This window comes from Haemorhous mexicanus, chromosome 16 (genome assembly GCF_027477595.1).
Source record: "Haemorhous mexicanus isolate bHaeMex1 chromosome 16, bHaeMex1.pri, whole genome shotgun sequence".
Taxonomy (NCBI): Eukaryota; Metazoa; Chordata; class Aves; order Passeriformes; family Fringillidae; genus Haemorhous; species Haemorhous mexicanus.
The window spans coordinates 5,913,431-5,918,348 of NC_082356.1; the positions used below are offsets into that span (position 1 = coordinate 5,913,431).

At 57.0% G+C, this 4,918-nt stretch overlaps 1 pseudogene; it reads left to right on the forward strand.

Annotated features, from left to right (window-relative positions):
- The first annotated feature begins 2,023 nt into the window (after positions 1-2,023).
- On the forward strand, positions 2,024-4,153 carry LOC132334742 (zinc finger protein 239-like; annotated as a pseudogene).
- Positions 4,154-4,918: the final 765 nt, after the last annotated feature.

Consider the following 4,918-nt stretch of genomic DNA (forward strand, 5'->3'; position numbering starts at 1 on the left):
CCCCAGACCCTCCCCCGCCCCCCCGATCCCCTCTCAGGCCCCTCCCGCACCTGTCCCCAGCCCGGCGGTCCCGGTGGCGGCGGGGAACGGGGCGCCGCTCAGGGCTCGCCTCTGATTGGCTGCGACGAGGCGGGGAAGGCGGGCGTTACTGAAGGGAGCCGCGCTGTGAATGGTTGGTACGGGGACGTGCAGCGCGGTGATTAGTCGGTTCGGCGGGGCGCGCCGCTATTGGCTGGGAGCCCGCGCACGCGGCTGAGGCGTGAGATTGCGAGAGGAGAGCGGCAGAGGAGGAGCTGGGGTCTGAGGTCTGAGGTCTGAGGTCTGAGGTCTGAGGTCTGAGGTCTGAGGTCTGAGGTCTGAGTCTGAGGAGGAAGGGGGGGATTTCTGGGGGCTTTGACGGGAAATAGGGGGGTGTGTGGTGGGTTTGGGGGGAATGAGGGGGTGTGAGGGGGCTTTGGTGGAAGCTTGAGAGGGTCTGGAGCGTTCTCAGGTGGGTTTAGGGGGATCTGAGGGGAATTGGGAGAGTCTGAGGGGATTTTGGGGGATTGTGAGTGGAACTGTTGGCTTGTGAGGGGATTTGGGGGTTCTGAGGTGGGTCTGGGGGGAATTTGGGGGAGTCTGAGGGGATTTCATAGAGTTTGGGGGGATTGAGGGGTCTGAGGGGGATTTGGGGCAGTCGGATGGATTTGGGGGGGGGTCTCAGGTGGCTCTGGGGTGAATTTTGAGGAGAACTGGGGGGGTCTGAGACTCCTGGGCAGGTTTTGGGGGTCCGGAGTGGTCCTGGGCCAACCTTGGGGGGCTCTGGGGGTCCTGGGGGAGATTTGGGGGTCCCGGGGGGTCCCAGGCCCACCCTGAACCGGGGTCTGGGGGTTTCAGGGGGAGGGGGCACAGCAGGGGTTCCCCCTTCAGGTTTTTGGGGGGGTCTCCCATGGTGCCCCTCCCCAAAAAGCTCCGAGGGCCCCCTGAAGTGGCTCCTGTTCCACCGGCGGTGCCCCCTGATCCAGGACGGCCCCAGTGAGTCTGGGGGGATTTTTGGGGGCTTTTTTGGGGGATTTTAGGAAGGGTTTTGGGGATTTGGTGGGGGTTTTTGGGGAGAATTACTGAGTTTTGGGGGGGGTGTTACATGATTTGGGGGGGTTTTGTGGATTTTTGGGGTTTTGAATTTTGGGGGATTTTATTGTAGTTGTGGAGGGTTTCTTGGGGGGGGATTTATTGAAATTTTCAAGAGTGTTTTTAACTTTTGGTGGGTTCCAGTGGTATTTTGTGGGATTTGCGGGTGTTCAGAGGGTTTTTTGGGGATTTTTTGGGATTTTGGAGGTTTTTAGTGGCATTTGGGGGGGGCTTTGCAGGTATTCCCGGCTGTGGGGAAGGGCTGAGAGGCACCAAAATCTCCTTAAAACCCCCAAAAGTCCCAATAAAACCCACGACATCCCAATTAACTCTCAAAAAGTCCTGTTAGAACACCCTAGAATCCTGATAAACGCCCAGAAAACCCAGTGAAATTTCAACAAATCCCCAAAATCCTAATTAAACCCCACAAATCCCTGCAAAAATGTCTGCAAAACCATAAAAAAGTCCCACAAAATCCACCCCAAGACCCAAAGAAATCTTGGCAACACCCAAAAAACCCACAAAAACCTCCAAAATTCTAACAAAAAACTCCAAGCAATTCCTTAAAAAACCTGAACCTGTGGGATCATTGCCCCCTCATCGCGCAGGTGAGCGGGGAGGGGGAGCTCGGTCCAGATATCCCAGGGGGTGCCTGGGTTGAGTTTTTTGGGGGCAGGATGTTTGGAGAATGAAGAATCCAAGGCTGAGCGGAAAAGGCCCCTTGGGGGGACATCGGGGGGTGCCGGTGGCGGCTGCCGGCAGAGGCAGCCTGGAGGAGCAGAGCCCTGTGTCCCCCAGGAGCCCAAAGTGGGGAGCCCAGAGAGGGGGGAGCGCCGCCATTGGCGGGACCCTCAAGAGCTGGAGAGGGGCAGGGGGGACTCCTTGGAGCCCCTGCAGCCCAGAGCAGAGAGTGAGGGGAGAAGGGAGCCTGGGAGCCCAAACAGCCCCGGCATCCCGAAATGGGGAGAGCGAAGAGGGGGGAGCTTTTGGGATTGCTGGGACTGCCAGCAGCCTGGGCAGGGCGGGCACTGAGGAGAAGGGGGACCCCCAATCCAAGCATGACCCCGACAGCTGGGACAGGGGGGAAATCCTGAAAGCCACAGGGGAGGGACCAGGGATGGGAACTCCTGGGAGGCTTTTCTGGAGCCCAGATGGCCGGGGACTTGTAGAGATGGACTTGGACAGAGGGACCTTCAAACTCAATGTGTGTTGGGGAAGATGAAACAGGAAAGCATCATAAATATGATTATCTGGCAAAAGATTTTGAGAATATATAAAGTAGAAGCAAGATTGAAATGAAAGCAAGCTTTGAGTTACCTTATTTACTGAACAGCTGGAAAACAATGGTGTGGCCCGACTGAAGGTAATCCCTTTGTGATGAAACAATTCCCTCTGCTTGCAGACAGGTCCAAGGGCCAGAGCAGACCCTGCTAGCTCAGCAGAAGGGGTCCAAAGAGGAGTTTTTAGGCTTTGAAATGTAACACAGTATGGTGATGTAATGATTCCTCTAGGCTGTATGTAAATGCTGTAGGATTTGTATCTTGTACCCTCTCATCCTCTCTCCCACTCTCTTCTCTCGGGCCTGCTCTGAGCTGTGGCTGGCAGCTCCCAGCAGGGCCCCTGCACCCAGGCCCTTTGCAATGAACCCCAAGTTCCACGACCTGGCTGCAGAGATCTCTCGTCTCAGTCCATCCCGACTGTCCTACCCCTCCGACAATCCTACAACAGCTCATCCCTTGTTTTCCCCAAACCAGGATTTCCCATTGCCAACCCCTGGGAGGCTCCAAGGAAGAGGAAGATGCCCCGGGACACTGAGGCAGGTGAGGAGGAAGTCAGTGCCCCTTTCCCCCTCTGTCCTGCTCCATCTCCCAGCCCAGCATGGCCCCCGGCTGCAGGACAGCCCTGGGGGGATCTCCTTCCCCTTGCCTGTGGCACGGAGGCAAATCCCATCCTGTCCTTGTCCTTCCTCCCCCAGAGCAGGAGCTGAGCATGGAGAGCAGGGAGGACAAATCCCCACAGCAGAACCTGGCAGCAGAGGCCATTTTGAGCGGCTCCACGGCGCAGGAACCCAACGGGGAGGAAAAGCCCCGGAGATCCCGCACGAGGAGGGGCTGCAAATGCAGATGGCGGGGATCTGAGGGGGAAAGAGCCAGCCTGGGCCGGGAAGGCGGCCGGAGATGGAGCCAGAGCTCAGAGCTGGTGCTGCATGAGCAGCTCCATGATGGGGAGAAGCCCCACACGTGTGGGGAGTGTGGGAAGAGCTTCAGGTGGAACTCTGAGCTGATCAGGCACCAGAGGACCCACACTGGGGAACGGCCCTACAAGTGTGATCAGTGCAGGAAGAGGTTTCAGACCAGCTCAGATGTCCTCAAGCACCAGCGCACTCACACAGAGGAGAGGCCCTTCCGCTGCCCCGACTGCGGGCAGGGCTTCAGGCGAAATGACCATCTTGTCACGCACCGACGCATCCACACTGGGGAGAGGCCCCACGAGTGTGGAGAATGTGGGAAGAGCTTCAGGCACAGCTCCCACCTGATCAGGCACCAGAGAACCCACACCGGGGAGAGGCCCTGCAAGTGTGGGGAGTGTGGGAAGAGCTTCAGGCACAGCTCCACCCTGATCAGGCACCAGAGAACCCACACCGGGGAGAGGCCCTACAAGTGTGGGGAGTGTGGGAAGAGCTTCAGCCGGCATTCCAACCTGATCCTCCACCAAAAGATCCACACTGGGGAGAGGCCTGCCGAGTGTTCCAAGTGTGGGAAGAGGTTTCGGAGCAACTCCCATCTCCTCCAGCACTATCAGATTCACAGAGAGGAGAGGCCCTTCCAGTGCCCTGACTGCGGGAAGGGATTCAAGCACAACTCCACCCTCATCACCCACCGGCGCATCCACACTGGGGAGAGGCCCTACGAGTGTCCCCAGTGTGGGAAGAGCTTCTCACGGAGCTCTACCTTGACCGGACACCAACGGAGGCACCGGTAAGGGAAGTCCTGCGAGTGCCCCAAGTGTGGGAAGAGCTTCGTGTGCTGCTCCAGCTCCATCCCCCACTGGAGGAGCCACTTTGGGCAGAGCCCTGGTCACCCACATTCCCTGTGATCCATATTGGGAACACACCTGGCTGCTTTTCCTGTTGGTTTGGCCTTAATTTTCTTCTGATTCATCTTCATCCCTTAAAAACAGCACAAACAGGGTTAAATAAATGAAATTGATCAAAGATATCTAAAGTCCCACCATTTCTCAGGTGTTTGAGGGGGAATTTAGGATTTGGGGACACATTCTGTGTGGAGTGCACCTGTTGCTAAAAGGCAGGAATTTGATCTCACCCCTCTTGTGTTGCTAAGATCTCCTCCCCTGGCCCAAACCCAAACTCCACCCCTGGCGTACCCTATAAAAACCCCAAGCCCTGCCTTTGCCCTGTTTTTTGGGGTCAGAAATGAATTCTGGAGCTCTCTGAAACCAGGACCCGTCTCGTTTGTTCCCGGCACCGGCAGCTGCAGCCTCCCTGGGCACCATGAACTCTGGAGACTGGGGGCAGCCAGTGAGGACAGGTCCTGGATTGCAAGATAAGTGTGTGTTGTGTTTGCCATCTGTCAGAGGTGGGGCAGTTATCTTCTGGGCATTGGGCAGTTTATCTCTTCCACAAGCAATCCTCCCTCCAGGAGAGATCTGCTGTTAATGGGCCATTAATTTACAGGAGAGTGAACATGTTTTTCACAGGCAGCTTCACAGAAACTGGAAAACGTGGGGGTTCCCAAGAGGGGGCACCGCTGATCCAGGGCATCGAGGCACTGCCTGCAATTGTCCATAA